This window comes from Glycine max, chromosome 2 (assembly GCF_000004515.6).
Source record: "Glycine max cultivar Williams 82 chromosome 2, Glycine_max_v4.0, whole genome shotgun sequence".
Lineage (NCBI taxonomy): Eukaryota > Viridiplantae > Streptophyta > Magnoliopsida > Fabales > Fabaceae > Glycine > Glycine max.
Genome location: NC_016089.4, coordinates 41,958,115 through 41,981,387, shown reverse-complemented (window position 1 = coordinate 41,981,387; position 23,273 = coordinate 41,958,115). Strand labels below are relative to the sequence as shown.

The 23,273-nt window shown below is 30.0% G+C and overlaps 1 pseudogene across 1 annotated transcript; it reads left to right on the top strand.

Moving 5' to 3' along the window:
• The first annotated feature begins 12,964 nt into the window (after positions 1-12,964).
• On the top strand, positions 12,965-20,480 carry LOC100775756 (serine/threonine-protein kinase CTR1-like; annotated as a pseudogene). The gene is made up of 15 exons (XR_001385485.3): positions 12,965-14,619; positions 14,717-15,018; positions 15,150-15,294; positions 15,460-15,575; positions 15,903-16,066; positions 16,667-17,179; positions 17,266-17,306; positions 17,592-17,660; positions 17,907-18,007; positions 18,107-18,191; positions 18,275-18,373; positions 18,468-18,536; positions 19,032-19,163; positions 19,422-19,516; positions 20,013-20,480. The product of XR_001385485.3 is annotated as a serine/threonine-protein kinase CTR1-like (transcript).
• Positions 20,481-23,273: the final 2,793 nt, after the last annotated feature.

Sequence of the window (23,273 nt, the reverse complement as noted above, 5' to 3'; positions counted from 1 at the left end):
TTCTAACTCTTTTTCTGTCTTTTGTTTTGAGGAGAGACGAAAGAAGGGGGGAAAACAAACTAAAATGGCGCTGCCAGGAATCGCATCCGACGGTGGCGAACAGTTGCCGTAGAGAAAATTGACTGAATCTAATGCAGAGGGTCATGTTATTGCTTATTAAGATGATACCGTACTTGTTTTATGATAGTAATGGCAGGTTTTTGTGTTCTGTCTACAGTAGTTTATTTGAATCATGTTCCTTAAAATGAAAATTGGGGGCAAGGTAGTTGTTGTTCAGTGCTACAGTTAAGACTGGAGTGCATCAAGTCTTGCAGAGTATTAGAGCTGTGTGCTTTTATTTTAAAATAATTTCATATTATTGATATTTACTAATTACCAGTATCTAACAGTGGAAATATTTGTTAGATTGTAAGAACATATATGGTGTTTGCTGCTGTACTAAGAACATGGTGTTGTACCTTTGTTACTGCTTTTATGACCCCACACACACGTGTGGATAAGTTTAATGGAGGAAAATTCATTATTTTTATTTTAATCTCTTACTAGTTTGTTTGAGATGTGAAACTGGATTAAAATTGTCTATAAAATGACTACAAGATTATCGTATGGGTATCACTTTATAAACTTAGAGAGCATAAGCCACTGTGCTATATATTTTCGATATAGAAGACCGATGAATTTGCAACATTAAATAAGTTGTCCTTCAATTCCTACCTCTTCAATTGTGAAACATTATATTAATATCAATATCAACAAGACAATGACTAATCAGATGACTAAGACAATGATCTGTATAGACACTCTCTTGATCGTGAAATATTGATTACTTGTTGAATTCTGTGAATTGCATGAAAGTATGATACTTCAAATTCGGGAGTATAAGAGTTTTATAAAACTCTCTTGATGGAAAAAAATATCAATAAAAAATCTCGCTGAATTGAATTGAGTCCATAAATATAAGAAATAGCGTGAATTCGAATCAATATTTTGATTATTAATTTAGCAACACAAGATTACTATTGATATATTACACATTGTTCTTTCTTTTAGATTTATTTTTAATTTAACTGAATGATTTATTTTACTATTTATTTAGGATTTATGAATTTATGTATTTCATTAATTGCATGTATGTGTGATTTAAAATTTTGATGTTAAATAATATAAACGCAAAAAATAATTTTTAAATTATCGATGTAAAATAATAAAAATGAAATAAATAATTCTTCATAAAATAAAATTACATATGGATAGTAAAAATTTCTCGGTTAAAATTTCCTACAATTATTTTTTGACAGACTTTTTGTCAAAAATTTTAAATTATCGACGAATTTTTGGAATTACCGATGAATTTCAGCCATAAAAAATACCCTCTTTTTTTTGTAGCGACCAATCAAGGGCCCTCTTTTTTTTTGAAGCGACGAATCAAGGGAATCAATAGACATCATTTATATACTATCATGTGGGAAAATGAGTAATAAGATCAGCTTGGTGATAAAAGGAATAGGAAGGAAGTAAAAGATAGTAGGTTTAACTCTCTCCGCTAACAATTAACAACTAACTTTTATAAATTAAAAAAATGTTATTTGGGAAGTATTACCCTAATTAAAATGGAGCCATATAGCCATATTTTTTTTATGTTGAAAATGTAGCCATATAAATAAGCCTAACAAATACTTATTAGACTCTTCCAAATAATAACTTGGTGTCGAAATCATTACAGATGATCACAATGAAAATTGAAATTTTACTCACGTATATCCTTCAAAGATTTCAAATTTCCAATTGAATATCCTATTAATTGAACTTCGCAATTGGGTCCTGCTTGTGCACTTTTTCTTCTGTATGGGTCCATATTGTGGCCATGACTGCAAGCCTACAATATCTTTGATACTATAAGTATTTATGACTCATATATGAGGCGACTATCAATCTTTTTTTCAGTATTTTTAGTATATTTTAATCAATTAATCAATAAGTATTTAACATATTTTTAAGAACAGGTGTTAAACAATATTACAAGATTATAATTTAATTTTAATATGAGAAAACACTGGAAACATTTTTTTATTGCAAAAGTCTTTAAGAGTAAAACACAATTTTTATAATTATTTGAAAAATAAAAAGTGAAAACAGAAAATGTTTTCTTAAATTAAATTGATCCTAAAAAATTTGTTAAAATAATTTAAATGAATAAAAATTGTTTCATTTTTTTTACATCGTTATTTTTTTCGCCGAATTCAATAATAATTAAATCTATATTATTTGATAAGGTCATGATAATAAGGCTTGAATGTATGTCTCATTATGTACTATGTAGTCCTTAATGGATCTACCTAATGTGTTTTCCTTTTCTGGTTACAATACCATATAATGAGTCTAATAATATACATTAAAGTAAAAAAAGAAAGTTGATATATTATAAATGTAAAAAAATTATATTGTTGATTAATTATAAATTATGATAAATATAACATCATAAAAATTAATAATCTTACTGTATGACCATATACAATTCGATAATATCTAATATTAAAAACTTTTACAATACTCTCAATATAGTATAAGTAAATATTAAAAATATAATATATAATAAATAATTAATTAAGAGATTAATTTGAGTATTTTATTAACGTAAATATTTTTATATTATTTACATTCAAAATTATTCTAAATAATTTAAAATAATTATTATAAAAATCAATAACTATAGTAATTTATAATTAGCCTATAGTGTAAGAATTTTAATATGATATTGATATTGAGTATTGGCTTTTGTTAATGACTAATTAACATTGAGAAACTTGTCAATTATTTTTAGTATCATCTTTTTTTTTAATTATTTGTTCTTCAATTCAATTCTAAGATTTTGCTTTAGAAGATTAAGATTAGTTTCACTCATACATATTAATTCGAGAATTTAATGTTTATACATTATTAAAAAATATATACTATTAATTAATAAAAATCATTATTTATATAACTTTTAATATTATACTTATTATAAAAATTCGCAAACTTAACATTATACTTATAATTAAATGAGAATGTGTTAAAAACAACATTTTCCACTATAACTCTATAATAAGTGCACACTCTATTGAGCCTAATGCCAATGTAAGAAATCTTTAGCATATATGTCCATAGCTTTAAAAAAACTAATAGTGGGTGAATTGTTTAAGGCAGAACACCCAGCCAACAAATAGTGGTTAGACAACACAACAGCACAATCAAATAATTAATTAAGCGAATGCAATAAACTAATAGTGGAGTACTAAATTATGTTTATATGCTTTGGGCTCCATAATGGGTCCTACTACTCATCATATCCACTTTTTTCTCCCAACATAGGCGCATCTCTCGCCGGTGGTTGCAAAACCCTACAACTAGCGAGCGTAGCTATTAGTAATATATGGTGGCCTTCGCTTATTTGCGTGGTTGGTGCTTTTAGGTTTTATAAACAAATGACAAGTAGCAAGAAAACCGAGTTAAAGGGCTTTGATATTGTGTGATTATATTTATATATACGTGAAGTTGAAGTTTGATCCCAAGATCAAGTACGTAGCTCCAAAACACTTAATGTGACTTGAGGCTTTTTGTTTGGATAATTGAGACTCTGGTCTCTGATCACGAGGAATCATATATACTTGAAATGTAATCATCAGTTCATACTCTTATTAATTTATTAACAAGAAAATAAATTGTCATTTAGCTAAATAGAGTGCATACAAATTTAAAATATTCAACATGCGTTTATTCAATTGATGACAAGGACAATCACTTTCATTGTGAGACATTTTATTCACGTTATCAACAACAATGTACTCATATATATATATATATATATATATATATATATATATATATATATATATATATATATATATATATATATATAACGTGAGCCATTCTAACTTCAAAGGTAGTAAACTTTATTTTACTTCTCTAAAAAAAACTTTATTTTACTCAAAACATTTTTCAAATCCTTCCTCTGTCTTATATTATGCTTTAAAGACAATAATTTTTTTGAAAAAAATTGTTATTTACACAAATTATTATGATAAAATGGGACAATTTGTTTAAAAAAACATTTTTTATTTGTATTAGTAATTATAAAAATCTCATCTTATTTTTATTTTATTTCCTTTTTCCAAAAGTTTATTCATAAAATAGTGTAAAACAACTTTTTATTACTTTATTTTTCATTGTTTATACAAACTTCCAAAAAAATTAGAAAATAGAAAATCGTTTCTCAAACGAAATGGCTCTTAGTTACCTTTTTTAAACTCTCTTTATTAAAAAAGTTAGAATGCAATTATAAATTCATTTAATTATACAAGTGTTTAGATAACATCCTAATAAATGAAGATGTTATTGAAAAAACTTAAAACTTTCTTAACCAACCAATATACATATTTTATAAGACAAATTAAAAGCTTCAAAAGTTATATATGATATGAGACTGAAGAAATTTGGTCAAAAAAAATGAGACTGAAGAAATACTAAGGAAACTTTGGAAACATTTAATTCGGTTATTTGGTGTTTCAAACTAAAATTGAGATTTCTCTGGAAAAGAAACTAAAACTGAGATCATATCACGAATCAAAATCTTTTAGCATATTAATTATGTCAACAAGTGTAAACTCTCTCTCTCTAGTTGTTTTTCTTTGAATTTTTAGTTTAGTTTTTTTAACAGGAATTTTTAGTATAGTTGTTGATAGAAAATTTAAATATAATTTAACTTAACTTTTTTATTTTGTATTATATAAAAAAACAGATTTTCAAACATAATTCACGTGTCTTATTTTAAATTTATCTAAAAGCCCGTATATTATATGAATCTGAATAAATACTTATACCAACAAAAATCTCATAATACGGCCATAGCATAATTCTATAGAAAGTCTCTCTCTCCCTATCCTTACTTTTATTTTTCTCTACTTATTATAAATACATTTTTTTTTCTTTTAAAACATTAATATGGACCAAAAAGAATCATAATATTTAGTTTTGTATCCACGATCGCATTCAATAATAATCGAATATATTTCGAACGAATATAGAAGAATTTATTGAATCAATCAATCAAATATTTGTGCAAATTGCTATTTTATATACACTTAATCTATTATATATATAGAGCATATCAGACAAGAGTAATGTTTTATTAACAGAGATGAAAAGATTAAATAATATCTATTAGATCAAAACAAAAGGTTCACAGATTTAATTGTTAATTGAAACTACATTTACATTTCTAAAAGTGAGAGAGTCAATATTAAATGCAGTATTATTCTCACTCTTAAAAATACACATAAAATTTTAGTTAACAATTAAATTTAAACCTTTTATTTTGATCTAAAAATTATTTAATCTTTCTATCATTCATAATAAAACACTTCATTTACCTATATACCTCTATATATATTATATATATTTGTCACAATGATTATGCGGTTAATTTACTACTGTATCGCTAAAATGATATATTTTGATTATTGTCTATGCAGGTGATTCCCACAAATGAAAAAAAGTAACATTATTGATTTACATTTCCAAGAAAGTGGGTGCGATCAGAACAATTTTATATATTCAAATATACTTGCCATTTGCTTTTGTTGAAAGAAAGGGACGGTGATGAAGATAGTTTCTTTATATAGAAAATTATCTACCCATTGGCCATGTTCCTCCTGTCTCTAAAAGACAATCCCATCATGTGATAGTGGGAAATTTTCTATGAACTTAGGAACTCTCCACACTGGCCAATTTATAAAGTCTATGGCCAAACAAAAACAAACAATGCAGTGGTTAGAACAGATTAGAAGTAATGCAAATCAAACATACATCACGTTGCCAATGAAGTCAATGCATTGCTCACATTGACGAAACAAACCTACTGTTTATGGTAATTGATTAGATAATCTAATTGTCAATTTCTATTAGTTTTATGCTGATTGGTGTTTGTTTCGGATTGGATGACCACTTTAATTTCCTATTTAGTTTAATGCCAAAATGAACAATTGTACTCGGTTTGCAAAATTGCAAGTACATTGAGTCAAGTACATTACATTAGACATGATTTCCCGCGAAGACCCCATTGTCTCTAAACACGCTTATATATTTTGGAATAAATCTTTGAATTAAAAGATTATATCTACTAGCCACTTTAATTTCCAACATTTGAAAGAAAAAAATTATTAATATTCAATTTATAAAATAGTATCTATTATAGTTTTTTAAGTATAAAATGGTAACAATAAATAACATAAAAATATAAATACTATTAATTTTCCATTTATGAAAACATATATTGAGGTGATTCACTCTAGATACCGTGCTATTAATCATATATTTTTTTGGTGGAATACTAATCAAGCATATTATCTTAGGATACCCTTCATTTCAAATTATATTTCACTTTAATAAACATGACTCGTTTTTAAAATATTTAACACTTTAAAAAATTAAAAATATATTAGTTTATCAAAAATATTATTATTTATTTCATCTCATATAAATGTTTAATTAATTTACAACTAAATTTTCACACTTTTTAAATTAGTATAGACCACAAATATATCTTTTAATAGAGATTTTCTTACTAGAACCAAATAGGATCACTCTGGACAGTGAAATTTTCTTTTTAATATTTAATATAATTATATACTCAAAATTACTAATTAAGTTAAAATAATTTTATATTGATTGTATATCTTAATTCTTTTAATAAGCCCCTAAAAAAAACTCTTTTAATAAGGATACTTCAGTTTTAAAAAAAAACTATTTTATCATGATAATTAGTCTCATTAGTATTTTTCTAAAAATATGTATTAGATAATTTGAAACGATGAAATATATATTTTAAGCATTCAATTACATGCAGTAAAAACACACACACAAGTATATGCGTTAAGATATTATTTTTGCTACAAGCACGATAAATTTTTTGACTCGTTCAAGTGCATCTGTATGACGGAACTATATGCTTTAATCAATTTTTAAATTATCTTTAAATTTATTAACTTTATATTTAGTAGGTGTATTTATATTAAAATATGTAATAAATATAATTTTATATTCATAAAAATAACTTTAGATTAGAAAGTGAAAAATTTTATGATAAAAATACATTAATGGTCAGTTATTTAAAATGTGACTTTTAATCATTTTTTGAATAAGTGGGCTTTTAATCATTGGAGCTAGATAATTAATTAAAATTACAATTCTTTATGTAGTACATATGTACTAACTATTTATATATTATTAATGTAAAGTCTATATATAAAATTTAAATTTGACTTATGCTATAATTATTTAACTAAATAAATGATTCCGGTAAGCATTTAAAAATTAATAAACCCAAATAATTTATAAATGGCTGAAGTTATTTAATTCCTGGTCCTCAACTCAAATATATAGAGGATAAGAAAAACTTGGTTGATTCATATTGGGTCACATCAGCGATTTAGTTAGTTTTTTGTTGCAAAATATTGTTCAATTGATTCATCATGGGTCACACCAACAATTTGGTTGAAATTTTGATTGCAAAATATTGGCCAATTTTCACTTTGCACGTAAAAGTATGTCACGGCTGCTTAGCATATTCCAAGCATTTGGACACAAGTCTTTGGTCACATGCATGCTATCATATTATTTTTTTCATAAGGCACGTGGTTGATCAATATTTCTTTTGGCATGTATGATTTCGAGTGTATCCATTTTAGTTTTGGATTTCATTTTAGGTTGGCATGATCGGTATGACGTATATAACATTCATAATTTATACATCAATAACGTACTGATTTTTATTTTTTTTATAGATAATCTCCACAAACTTGTAAATATAAATCAAGAGGCTTTGCCATACTTTTTCAAATTAATGTTCACATCTCTGCATAATCCATTTGTTAGTGTTCAAATTTGTAGGTTAATTTATTTGAAATAATATTATTACAGACTAGGACAATCCCAAACCATATATATAATGACTCTCCCGGACTCAAACACTCAGATTGAGGTCAACATCAATAATAAGAAAATTGACCTACACTTATGAAAAATATGAAACATATGTTGACTAAGAGTAAAATTATTCTACTGCTACATAGAGGTTATGTTTGGTAAAAAAATTAAAGAGGTTATAAGTTTTTTTCCACTAATTTACAATTTTTTATATTAAAATAAACTTGTTTGATATATAAATTTATTTTAATAATTTATTTTTCATTAAGTAATTTATTTTGATAAGTTAGTTAAAGTAATTTATGGAAAATAAGCTAGCTTAATTATAATCTATTAACTTCTTTTTCTTAATTTTATTCTTACTATTTTATTTAAAATTATATTTTATTATTTATTTAATTTAAAAAATCTGATATCCTTTTTGTTCATTGTCTGAAATTTGAACAAGATGAACAATACATGCCTTATTTTAAGCTAAGTAAAATTATAAAGAAAAAATACTTTTTTATTTTTTGTTTTTAGATCATATTATTAATAAAGTATTTAAAATGTTAAAAAAATATTTTAAACAATATAATTCTAATTAATTTAATTTAATTTTGATTTTCCTAAAATAAATAAATAAAATTAATTTTATCATTTTTTATAATACAAAATTAAAAATATTATCATCCTATTTTTAAGATGATAAGTTATTAAAAATCAAATTCAAATAATAAAAATATTAAATATGTGTTTTTATGTTATTTGACATTTATCAATTAATTTAGTGGTTTTATCAAATACTTTTAATTAAATCAATTAGATTTTAATTTTTTAACTCCTACCTTATAATTAATAAGTTTCCTGATAGTTTATTAATTTTTATCAAACATAATTTAAAATTACTATTGACTTACATGTCAAAATGTCTTTTGTAATTATATGTTCTCACTCATTTTGTCATATCATCTCATTTATATTAAAGCACTAGTTAACTTTAGAAAAACTTTTCCTTCCAAAAGAAAAAGTTTAAAAAAACTTTTAAAAACTCCAAGAATATCGATTATTTATACACATCAATAGTTTACTTCAGACATAGTCTTCACATATATATTTCACAGTAAATTTAAAGACGCTTGAAAGCCGTCCTAAAAAATTATAAAAAACTATCTTTAAAAATAATTTTTGTAGTAATGTATCCATTTCATAAAAATAAATTATATTCTTATAATTCCTTCTTACATGCATGTATACTTCATGATATCAAAACATAAATAAAAAAAATGGAAAAACCAATTCTAAAGAAAACTACTTATATCATTTTATATTCATGAAAACTTGCAAATATAATGAATATAAAATAACTAAGAGATATTGAGGAGGACAATGAAGAGCTTTTATAACACATGTATGAAAGGGAAAATGAATAAATAAAAGAAAAAAAAAACACAAAATATGTCAAAATAGGAATAAAGACCTTTATTTTACAAACATACCATTGGCATTTATTATGTTCTCTTCTTATCACTTCTTATTAGATTTTTAATTTTATTTTCCTCACACTTTCTATCTGTGTATTAAATAATATGGAGTGATCCACACAACATTTTTCTATTCTATAATAAATTACGATGTTCGGATCAGGGTTTCTAATTTTAACAGTCAAACTTAACCCAAAGATACTACAACAATGCAACAAACTGTACATAAAGGGAAAGAAAATCTAAGCACGAGCAAGTATAGTTGTTTAACCAAAAACCATTTAGATTAAGTGGATGGGTTCACGCAAACCAAGTGAATAAAGGACTCGAAAGAACAAAATCAATAAAAATTTAAAGTCAAAAATAGTAACCGAAGTAGCCTTTACAGCACATACGCACACCATACATTGGGCAAAAACACCAAAAAGGGTCACTTTTACATTTTATTTACCAAATAGGGGCTGTTTTGCAATTATTTACTTAGGGAGTCTGTTTTTTTATTACAAAGCGCCCCCCAGGAAGGCGCTTCCATGGAGCACGCGACACGTGGCACAGCGCGGCGCACGAGGCAGCAGCAGGGTAGCGCCCCTGACACGGGCGCGTCTGGTAGCGCCCTGCCGCTGGGCGCGACTGGTAGTGCCCTGCCGCTGGGCGCGACTGGTAGTGCCCCTGACGCGGGCACGACCCAGGCGCCTATGTATTTTTTAAATATATTTTAATAAATTAAGCTGATTAACGATTAAATAATTTAATAAAATATTTGACATGTACATAATAAATAAATAGTTATCACTTAAGGTTTATAGAATACTTATGTCAACATTTAAAATTGATCACAAAAATTAAAATTGTTGATTTTTTAAAAGTAAAAAATAAAATATCTCCATTAAAAAATAATGGGACTAAAAGTACAAATATAAGAGAATAGAGGAACAAAAATTGTATTTTAACAAAATTAAACATTTAAATTAAAAAAAAATACACGCCTCCCTTCCTAGTTCCGTTGAGTCTGGGAGAAAATGTATTTTTTTAGTGGGTCTAAATCTAATTTCTTTTTTTTTTTTAATGTTAAGAGACGTTTAAACTAAACCAACGTACTGAATCAATGTTTTACTATCAATTCAATGAGTCATCTGTCATATGCTATAAAGTTCCAAAAGATCATAACTTTTTTATTTTTTTTTAAGAAACAAAAGATCATAACTTGGAAATTTCATATTTTATAAAGTTATAAAATTCATATTATACCATAGAAAACTTAATTAAATGACAATTTAATTGAGTTTCGTCGTAAATTAGAAAACTTAATTAAATGACAAATATTTTTTTAAATTATTTAATCGTTAATCAGCTTAATTTATTAAAATATATTTAAAAAATACACGCCTGGGTCGTGCCCGCGTCAGGGGCACTACCAGTCGCGCCCACGCGCTGGGCACTACCAGTCGCACCCAGCAGCAGGGCGCTACCAGACGCGCCCGCGTCAGGGGCGCTACCCTGCTGCTGTCTCGTGCGCCGCGCTGTGCCACGTGTCGCGTGCTCCATGGAAGCGCCTTCCTGGGGGGCGCTTTGTAATAAAAAAACAGACCCCCCAGGTAAATAATTGCAAAACAGCCCCTATTTGGTAAATAAAATGTAAAAGTGACCCTTTTTGGTGTTTTTGCCCCATACATTGATCCAATCCAACCATCAATATCACGACTCATAGTCATAGCTTCCCAAAAGTGATTAGACTCGTCACATGCCGTTATTAGTGTACCAAAAATAATGTTGAATAACAGTTAACTGAAATTATATAATAATAATAATAATAATAAATGAATCACTTATAATTTTATATATTTTATTAATATTTTTATTTATTTTATACATTTTTATTATATTATAAATTTTATCATGATAATATTTGATAAGATGTTTTAATTAATTTATAATTTTTTTAGAAGTTGAAAAATTGTGTCTTTTTTAAGGTAACATTTTTAACATCCTAACTTTTAGCTTCTGATTTATTTATTTATTTTTATTATTGATATATTTATTTATTTATTTTGTTATTATTTTAAATAAATTATAATTTTATTATTTTTCTGTTATTTTATCTATTTTAACTATTTCAATAATTAATTTTATCAAATAATACTAATTTAATAAATTAATTTTTTAATTTTTAACTACAAAATAATTTTGTCAAACATAACTTATCTTTATATATGTTTTTTCTTTTTCTTTTTTCTCTTCCGTGGATAACATATTGGATATATATGGGACAACGAGAGTCATACCACAACAATATTAGTTTCTGATATAGTGAAATGGTGTAATTTGTGGTTAACCCAGGAAAAAAAAAACCGTACATGACATTATCGTCATTGCATAATACACAAGTGAGTATATCCCTTGTTTTTATTCTTATTTTTTTGTACAGAATATCCCTTGACTCGAGCTGCGTAACTATTATTTATTAAAATGTTATCACAACATAATATTTTATACATGTTTTTAATAACTCTGCTTATTTTTTTGGGTACAGAATATGTCCCTTGACTCGAGCTGCGCGACTATTTTCTGTTTTTTTTTTTTTTTTTATTTCTCTTTTACTTTCTACAGAAGGACTCTTTTTAGGAAACAGAAGGAAAATATTAATTGAGACCATTTAATAGAACTTTCTAGTTTATCAATAATTATGAAAATGTTATTTTCCTTTTAAATATGTATAAAAAAGCATGATAAAATAGTAAAAATATGATATTTATAATCATGTGACATATAACTTTCTATAATTATTAATTTAAACCATACACAACTTTGTTTCACATGTTTATATCATTTAAATATAAATAGGTAAAACCTGTAATTAAATCAAGTTAAACCATTAAAGGATAGGTTTAATTTCAGAAAATTTTGACTATTTAAGTATGATTCATTTATTTAAACAAAATAAATTTAAATGGCTCGATTATTTTTATATTAAATTTCACTTTAAAACACTTATAAAAATTATTAATATAATTTCAGTAAAAAAGTTATTAATGTAATATTTTCATTTTTATTAATCATATTAATAAACATCACTTAAGAATAAACATTAAAATTAATTTTGATTATAAAAAACGGTAGAATATTAATAAACAATACTTAATCTTTTTAAATTATTCTTAGAATAACTTCATCCTTCCTCCTATCAAAAGTATAACCCTTAAAAATTAAAGCTAATAAAAATAAATATGAGACAAAATAACTAAAACCACATTAACTTTAGCACTTTATGTATTACACACATATAAAAACTATTAATAAGTTATTAATGTAATTTTAGTTTGACTTAATATCTTATTTAATAAGTATGATTTAAATTGATTTTTTATTTAATCGAATAAAAAACTGAACTATACATTTAATGAGTTAAATTAGAATAATTTATGTTACTCAATTTTGTGAATCCATAAATAATTGTGTATGGGTTGTTGTACTTAAGCTTTTAAAATAATTATTGCTTTATATATTTATTATTTTAAAAATAAAAATAATATCGTAAAAATATAATAAGGATTTATAATACAATTACAGCAATTAATCTTTTCACTATAAAATCTAAGGATAATTATAGGGGAAGTAAGTTCATGTAGTACTCTTTGTCCTTAAAAAAGAAAAAAGAAAAAAGAAAACCTCAGCTTCTTACTGCAATACCTTGCGCGCAGGTTCGCACTTGGTGGCTCTAGTTTATGTGTCGCGAACCCATTGGCCAGGGATTTACGTGTCACGACATGACGAAGGGTGCGCTCTACATCTCGAAGCGTACGTTAGCACTGACTCGACACTTTTTGGATTCCCCATCCCTTTGCAGCATTCCATGAACTAGCATGGCAACCCTTTCTTTTCTTCTGCATAAAATACATTACAACGTCGTCACAACATACCTTGCACCAAATCTCTTCATTCTCTCTCTCTCTCTCTCTCTAACACTTTCCACCGCCTCCGAAACTAAATTAGCTTCTTCTTAAGCTTATTATTAAAATAACACTTCCACAAACTCACGCTGCCTCCACGGTCCCTCCAGGGGTCAAAATCGATCGTCATCGAGTTTGGACCAACGTTCATTCAATCTGCAACTCTCGGTAGTACTACAGTGCTATATAGAAGAAACGAAACGAAACTCTATGGTGCTTAATAGTGTTGTTTGAGTTTTTAGGTTGAGAAAGAAAGAAAGACACGGCGACGAAGACGGAGAACAGTGGTGGTTCTTCTTCGCACGTGCGAGCGTGCTTCACCATCGTCTGTGCCTGCAGGTGTAGGTTCGTGTGGGTTGGTGGTTGAAAAAAAAGAGGTGGTTAAGATCACGGTTTTTGAGTGAAGGAACAGTGAGATTTTTTGTTTTTTATTTTTTTGAAAAATGCCTCACAGAGCAACTTACTTTTTCCCGAGGCAGTTTCCGGAAAGAGGATTGGATGAATCTTCGAAGCAGAGATTACATCACGAGAAGAGGAAAATCGTCAACTCCATCAAATCACCGGATACTACGACTTTTGCCGCCTTCGAAAGCGACGCGCCGAAAAAGCAAACAGCACCACCACAGAGTCAGAGTCAGAGTCACACACATGATGAGAAAAACGACGTTGTTTTCTCGTCCACTAAGCAAAACGCCGTCTCCGATTTATTCACCGACGGCGACAAGTTCCGAACCCAGCAGAAGCAAATCGCCGCCTTCTGCGACTGGTTGATCGATAAAAAGAAGGATGGCAACCGTCCTAGTCGTCACCATTTCAAACCTTATCCGAAGGAGGAGGAGGATGAACGTGAGCCTCTTCTTCCGCCGGCGGCGGCGCAGGCTGTGAAGGATGCCGTCGACCAGAGCTTCGACCGGCAGGTTTCGCTGCCGCGGCTGTCCAGCGGGAGCAGCCACGCCGGAAGCTTGTTCACGCTGGACGGCACCGCCACATTCTCCAGCGACGTCACCAAAGACGAAACGTCGTCGTTTTGTCAAGTCTTCGCCGAAGAAGACGCAACGAAGAAACAGCAAGAAGAGGAAGAAAAAGAAAAACGCAACACAGCGCAGAAGTACAAAGAAGGCTACTACCTGCAACTCGCGTTTACGAAGAGGCTATCTTGCTTGGCAAGTCTCGGGTCCGAACCGGTTCTCGCTCTCGACGCTGGCACCGAAACCTGGGACGCTGAATCCGTTTCGTATCGTCTATGGGTAATAGTAACAACTTAACAGAGCAAAACGATACTTGCTATATCTGTAGTTTATCGATTAGTAATTTTGTGCTTGGCTTTTTTTTTTTTTCTTTCAGGTGAGTGGGTGCTTATCGTACACGGATAAGATATCGGATGGTTTTTACAACATATTGGGGATGAATCCTTACCTGTGGGTGATGTGCAACGATGTGGAGGAAGAAGGGAAGCGGTTACCGACTCTGATGGCGCTTAAGGCGGTTGAACCCAGCGACACTTCCATAGAGGTGGTTCTTTTCGATCGGCACGAAGATTATCGGCTTAAGGAGCTTCAGGATAAAGCTCAAGAGTTGTATTCTGCTTCGGAGAACGCGTTGGTGCTAGTGGAGAAGCTCGGAAAACTCGTTGCCATATGCATGGGGTAAGATACTAAGATAAGAATATGATACTTCATGCTGGTCACTTTGTTTATTACGTCCTTCTTTGGATATTATTGTTTGTTTATTTTATCTAGTTCATTTGGTGTTGAGTTTTGTGTGTTTGTGTGTGAAGGGGTACATTCCCGGTGGAGCAAGGAGATCTACACAAGAGGTGGAAGTTGGTGAGTAAGAGATTGAGGAACTTTCACCAATGTGTTGTGCTTCCTGTTGGTAGCTTATCTAGTGGACTCTGTAGGCATCGCGCGATTCTCTTCAAGGTGAAGAACATGTTTCTTACTTCCTTAGTTATTTGTATATCTAATGTATGCGTTAAGAGGAGACGGTGTGTTAGTGTTGCTGATCTATTATTGGTTTTCGTAATCTCAGATTAGTTATTTACTTATTTGAAGTAATTTGACTTTATTTTGGTTTTGCGGATGCAGAGATTGGCGGATTACATAGGTTTGCCATGTCGAATTGCTCGAGGTTGTCGGTACTGTGCTTCAGATCATAGATCGTCTTGCCTTGTCAAGATTAAAGATGACAGACAGCTCTCAAGGTTAGCTCAATGGTCGTGTTTTGCTTTGTTGTTCTGAGTTTTGATACTTATGCTAAACAAAATATCTCTCTGCCCACTATACTTTAACGATAATCATAGTGGATAGCTTCTTATACAAATTTATGGATTGTTGAGTTGTATGAATTGTATCGTTGCACCTTTTGGTTTAGATTGCCCGTGCTAGAATTTTGGCATGCTACTGATGATTTATTGAGATTGTAGAGCATTCAATTAATTATTATAGTCTTCAGATCAGCTTATCAAGAACCTGAAATTTGTTTCATGTTTCCTCAGATTCCTTGATATATGCTAATTATATTTTAACAGGGAATATGTAGTTGACCTGGTTGGGGAACCTGGAAATATCCATGGGCCGGATTCATCTATTAATGGAGCATATGTGTCTTCAATACCTTCTCCTTTTCAAATTTCTCATTTGAAAGAATGCCAATCGCCATATGTGGATGTTGCAGCATGTTCTCAATCTCTTGGTAACACTTATTTAGGTGTGTTGTGCTTTATATATACCTGGAAATTTGGTCTTCCTATTGTATTGAACTATTCCTATTTCAAGTTCAGAATCTATGTAGCATTGAATCTTGACATATTCATGGTCACCCAGTTGCATATCATTTGAATCTTATTTATAATGGAGCTAAAATAATTTCACCAGGTGGGTACCTTTGGTATGAATTATACTCCATAAAATTTGTCCATTGATTTTGCAAATGATGCAGATGCACACATACATCATGCGTGCTTGTATTAATTGAACCATGAGCTATTTACATCATCAATCAAGTTTGAACCACGTGTTTCATTTTTCATTCCCTAAAAAATTTCAGTATGCCTAGTTCAAGGACTTCAATCTTTACTTTGTACTTTTCCTCTTGTCCAAGTCGTAATTTTTTTTAACAGATGCCTTGGAAATTTCCCTCCCTATCTTGTCGAACATGGTTGACTCTGAAAATTAAGATTGACACCTGCTGAGGACAGAAAATCCCTTGCATGCATAGTGCTGTAACAAATCTTAAGTTGCAGAGATCATTCCTATTCTGAAGTTTGACTTGTTGCTACTCAATCTGTTACAGGCAGTGTAAGGGAAGATCAACAAGCTGAAGAAATTGATCTGCAGAAAAATAATAATGGCTCTATTTATCCTGCAATAGATCAAACTCATGGAGGTGCAGAACCACCTCTAATTCCTTTTGGCTTGAAAGGGAATGACAAGGAATGTGCGATCCTAGGTTTATTAAATTTTCCTCCAGTATATGAAGGTGTTTCTAAGGATCTTCACCCAGCCACTAAAGCGTCATTACATGAATACCCCAGGCTCAGTAAAGATTCAGTTGTAGTACTAGAAGCTTCCAACAAAGAGATAGAGATCATTGTAAAAGGAAGTTCTGGGGTAAAAAGTAACTATAGGCAATCCACACTGAGCTCATCCAGTCAATCAAAACAGGAACAAGAGCAAGTAAAAATTAAAGTTGAAAATCAGGGTGCTAGTAATATTCCAAGATACTTGAATCTTGAACCATCACTTGCAATGGATTGGCTTGAGATACCATGGGATGATTTACGAATCAAAGAGCGTGTTGGTGCTGGTAAATTCTCTGCTTCTTCTGTTTCCTTTTTAAAGAACATGACTGATATGGTGATTCCAAATCTTAATACTCTTCTCTATGTGTAGGATCCTTTGGGACAGTGTATCGTGCTGAATGGCATGGATCAGTAAGTTTTGAATTAGTACTTGTTTGCTGCATTCTATGCACATACAAGTTCATGAATATTGCTTTGTATTGTCTTTCACTGTTCCTAGTTTCTTAAGTCTGAATCTAATTGACTATGATTGGTTGAATGAATGACATTTAGCTGCCAAGATGACTTTATCATATTGAACCATGGACATATCTTGTATTGTCTCCTTGAATAAATATTTTTAATACAGACTATTATTTTTCTATTCTAATATTCACTCATCATTATGGTGCATTTTACTGTTGTTTTAACTTGCAGGATGTTGCTATCAAGGTTTTAACAGTTCAGGATTTCCAAGATGATCAATTGAAAGAGTTTCTAAGAGAGGTTAGTCTTCTGAAAATGGATTAAACAAATGTAATGTGATCCCTATATATTGCAATTCTTTAGGATCTGTATTATTTTGATTTATTGGTGTCTGTGGTTCAGAGCTTAAAATTATATCCTTTTATGCGTCCTTAGTTTGAGTATAATAATGTTGGGAATTCATTTTACAGAACTCACTTCTGTTCCCTTCTCTAAAGGGGTAAATGAAGCATGTTAAAATTCAAGTCGTTAATTTCATTGCTGTAGGTTGCAATAATGAAATGAGTACGTCATCCAAATGTGGTGTTGTTCATGGGTGCAGTTACTAAACGTCCCCATCTATCTATAGTAACAGAATATTTGCCTAGGTAAGCCATCCAACTATTTTTGTTGTTAACTATATTATTGAATTTTCTTTCATAAAGGTTTGAGTGTCTCACTGATGTTTCCTGGTGCATTTATGACAGGGGCAGTTTATTTCGCCTAATACATAAGCCAGCATCTGGTGAGATTCTAGATCCAAGGAGAAGATTACGGATGGCTTTAGATGTGGTTTGTGCCAGATATTATTACTTTTGTCTAATCAATAAATTAATTTGTAGATTATATATGATATATGATTTGTGTAATTGTAGGCTAAAGGGATCAATTATCTCCACTGTCTAAAGCCTCCAATTGTGCACTGGGATCTCAAAACCCCAAATCTGTTGGTGGACAGAAATTGGACTGTAAAGGTATATTGGAACTGAACGAGCACTAGAGTTTCTCATTGAATTTTTTAAAATATTGTGCTCAGTATATGATATATTTTTGTCATTTCTTGCTCAGGTCTGTGATTTTGGATTGTCCAGATTTAAGGCAAACACTTTCTTATCATCAAAATCCGTTGCTGGAACAGTAAGTTTCTCGTTCTCAGATTATGTGCATAAGCATGATGATAAGAAAAAAAAATTATGCACATTAGGATTGAAAATTATTGAGTAGCAATTTCAGGTTTGAAGTAAGGAGAGTTCATAACTAATGTTGCTCTACATGAGTGCTCCTTGATTCAAATAGACAACAGTGCTCTACATGAGTGCTCCTTGAGTCGGTGCTAAGATCAATGATAAAATAATGATTTAGATAGATGATTGATACCAGTAGGGTTGGATGTATGACTGAAAATTGTTTGATGACAGTTTGGGGTGGGAAGGATGTGCTTTTTCAGGAGTGTTTTAAGGGAGCAATGTGTCCAGTAAATCATCTGCCTTAGTAGGTTTTGCATCTTGGTGTACATAAAGGAAAATGTCTTTCAACAAAAGTGGTCATTCTATTAATATTTTGCAGGTTGAACTTTCACTTCACGGTGCCACATCTTCAATAAGTGTGTAACTCTCTTAATTTTATTTTCAGCCTGAGTGGATGGCTCCAGAAATTCTTCGAGGAGAACCTTCAAATGAGAAGTCTGATGTTTACAGTTTTGGGATTATCCTGTGGGAACTTGTGACTCTGCAACAACCATGGAATGGACTTAATCATGCCCAGGTAAATATGTTGGGCATTTAGGGTCTGAACTACTGATGCTTGAAGTTTGATCATTTTTGCTTAATCTTTCCATTTATATATATATATGGTAACAAGGAGGATCACTACAAGAGATTACAAATTTTAAACTAAAAAGAAACTATAAAACTGAAAGAGGCATAAATGCGAACTTGCATATTTCAAATAGCAGGTTGGCAAAATGAAACCAGCAAAGTTTATTGATGAAATTTGTAAACTCATCTTTATGTGTACATTCAGGTGGTTGGAGCTGTCGCTTTCCAGAACAGGAGACTTGCTATCCCTCCAAACATCTCCCCAGCATTGGCCTCCCTCATGGAATCTTGTTGGGCCGAGTAAGTGTTATTTATGTCATGTTTTCTGGTAATGCACAATATGCAACAATTGTACTGTTCCTGGCAAAAAGGCAATAATTTAGGCCTCCATATGTATAAATCTTGATATTTCTAGTGAATAAATGTGGCCGGATCAATTAGAATTTCTGAACAACCCATGCCTTATTTACATGACGATTGTTAGGCTTTCATGTGTTTTATATTTAAGTAGTTGATTGACCGAATTCCATTTTGGAATTGTTGATTATTGGATAGTATAATTGAAGCCAAAAATTAAAGAAGCGGGCTAACTTCCAGTCTGTTATGCTTCGTTGCAACTCATTAAGAGTTTAAGATCTTCTGATGTGTCTTTACTCTTACCAAATTCCACCTTCTATGTAAAGAACTTCTACTTTTAGGGAAAAAATGATTATAATTGGTGTTTTATTGCCTTGTTAACTGCATCCATTTTGTACCATTTTATTTCTTTCTAACACTTGCTAATTTTTTTCTGCAGTAACCCTGCTGATCGTCCATCTTTTGGTAGCATAGTTGAATCGTTAAAGAAGCTACTGAAGTCACCAGCAGATGCAATAAAAATGGGTGGGGCAGTAACATAAGGAGTATTCTGCCCGTGGCTGGGGCTTTTGGTTGCAGAAATTTATTCAATTAACCTGACCCTCGTTGGTCATATCATATACTCCTATTTGATGATGGCATGAAGCCCTTTGGACTTTGGTTGTTGCAATTGTATATCGATCGGTTGATTCATGCTAACCCATTTCGTAAGGGCACTTAAAGCATTCTAAGTTCTCTAGCTAGCTGGCCCTTTGGACTCTTCTGCTAAAATGATGACCTCAAGCTCTTTTATCTATAGCTTTGAGATCAATAAAAAAAAATTCTGACTTGCTCCCCCCAAGCTATAAATTATTTGGAGCTTGCTATTGTTTTTCAGATGGTATATATGTAATAAATTATTTGACAATATGTATCTCATATCTCGTCTAGAACCCTGTTCTTAAGTTTCTGATTGTGGTGCAAATTACCCACTCCATTCTAAGAAGGCAATTGTGTGTGTCGTTATGGAAATTTCATTACTGTTTTTTACGTACCCCAGCGCCTGAAATGTCTTTGATTTTATAAAATTAGTTTTAGTTAGGAAAATTGAAACGAAGTGATGTATGCTTAAATTTTTTGTATCTAGAGACTAGAGAAGTATTTTATTTCATTTTAAAGTTTGAAATGAAGTAACGTTTTTTATTTACGTCACTTGAACCTTATTATTTTCAATTGGTATTTGACCGATTATTTTCCTTCAAATTCTTTCAGATGTTTGTTAGGTTTTTGATGAAGAACTTTCTTATTTGACCTTACAGATAAACTTTGCGAGAAGTCGATATTAAGAGTTTTTTTTTTTTTTTACTTCATATAGTTAGATATAACTTGAATTAGTTAATATAAAAAATAATAGTAAGACGATAAATAATGTAAGTTTGTATAGCCAATCATGTCTACCTAATATTCTAAAAAAATTAATTGTTATATAACCCTATTAAAAACTATATTTATGATGATTTTTAATTAATTAATAATAGATCAACTAACAAAATTATTTTTAGTTTAATTTACATGAGAGTGTATTTATGGTCTATTCAAAATAAAATTAAAATTTTATTATGCTTAAAATAACACATAATTTAGCATAAGATTTCATGAGAAAATGTAGATGATCCTATATTAAATCAAATTTATTTCAATCAGAGTTATTCTTATTATAACACTTTTTTTATTGAGTAAAATAATAGGAAATGCATGTTGAAAGAGAGATGTTAATACATAAAAGAAAAGGTAAATGTTAAATTTTTTTTTATCAATTATCTTGTTAAAAAGTACTACATTAATTGGTATTTTTTTTAATTTTTTCTTCTAACTTAAATGGATCCTCACACAAAGTAGTAAATGCAATTTGAAGTAGTTTTTTTTTAATGTGTCCTTGAATTCAATCAATTGTTAATTATAGGTCAAATTAAATGTGTGTTTGGAATTACTTTTGTGGTCAAACATTGAAAATTCAATTGACCGTGATGTTTGACTTCTTTGCTAGAGCGATTCACTTCACCATAATCGATTTTGAAGCAAAGTAGGATCGGGGTAGCTTCCACGTACATGTAAAATTGATTTTTGCTTATGGGTCTTTGATTTCTTTTATTTTCCCTTCACCCAAATCTAATCTCTATCACCCAACAAGTTTTACATCTAGGTCTTTGATTTTCTTCAAATTAAACTATCCACCCACCAATTAATGTTTATGGGCATTTGATGTTATGTGTTTATGTTTTGCCGTCATTGTACACCTGTTTATCTGATGGACATTCAATTTTCTAATTTAGTTGCTTTTGTTTTGAATAGTGTTGGGCAAACTTGTTGTATTTAATGTTGATAATTTCTTTTGTAATATGGATTGCAATCACATCTTAACTAGTGCAACCTTTTTTTCTTTACATTTGGGAGAGAAAAAGGACTTCGCTATTTTGTTCCAGGTGATTTGAATCAAACTAGATTATTTTTGCTGTAATTAATGGGTTATCAACTACCATTTGCTTAGACTCTATTTAATTTGCCTATGTTCATTTATCTCACAAAAGAATGTCATCCTCTTTTGTCTCTCTGGTAGGTCTTTGCTACTTTCAATTTTATTTTCTTGTGTTTTTATAATTTGTGTCTCATTTTAATGCATAACTTTCAAAAACTTGGTGCAGAGGCTGATGAATGAGTTTATTGAAGGAGATTGTTGAAGTTAAGAAAAAAAAGATGATATAAAAACTATTACAATGTGAGTTTCTTTTGACAAATATATATTGTTTATGTTTTGTGTTTTGACAAGTGTTCAACCCTTTATCTGATAGTATACACTAATTTGCAAAAGAATTATAATCATTACTTAAACCTTTGAGCCATTACCAAGCATCAATTTTAGCTTTATACAAAATATGAGATTGTTCTAGTTTGGTCTTGCATCTCTATCTGTTTTTTCTTTCTTTCACAAAATCTCCAAACAAGTTTTGTATTACCACTAACTAAATATGAGATTATTAAGTGGTAATATGTGGATCCATTTATCCGCCTATTACATTATTTGATATACGGAAGAAAGAATGTAAATAACTTGCTTTTTAATTTGAATAGGACAAACTGAACATAGCATTACCGATAAAAATTATAGATATCATTCCACTTTTGGGAGATAACAACAACAATAAAGGATATGGCACGTTTGATGAGAGATATAATAACTTCTAGGAACCCAAACAAATTTAAGGTTTAGATTTTGATCTTATGTTCCTTATTCGGGTACTATTTCAAGGTTCTTAAACTCCACACAAAATCAATTTTGAGTGTTAGCTAGATTTTAATACTCTTTTTTTGTGTCTTTACTCAATCCATCTAAACAAACATGGTAGAAGGAGACCTAGACATTTTACAATCATCTAGTTTTAGATGATATCTTTCCAACCTAATTGGTCCCATAATTTTTAAAATCTCATAGAATATGTTATGAATACTTTCGTAAAGCATGTCAAAACTGTCAAGGCGTTGGACAAATTTGTGTATAAACAATGTTTGCATTAATTTGAGTTAGGTAATGTTTGAACCGTGACTTGAGAGTGTTCCCCTTATTATTATACACCTTAGAGGTACATAAAATCAACCTTCCCCAAGTCTCTAACCTTTTCTAACACCTTCTAAGCTTAGGAAAAATTAGGAGTCCTAAACTACA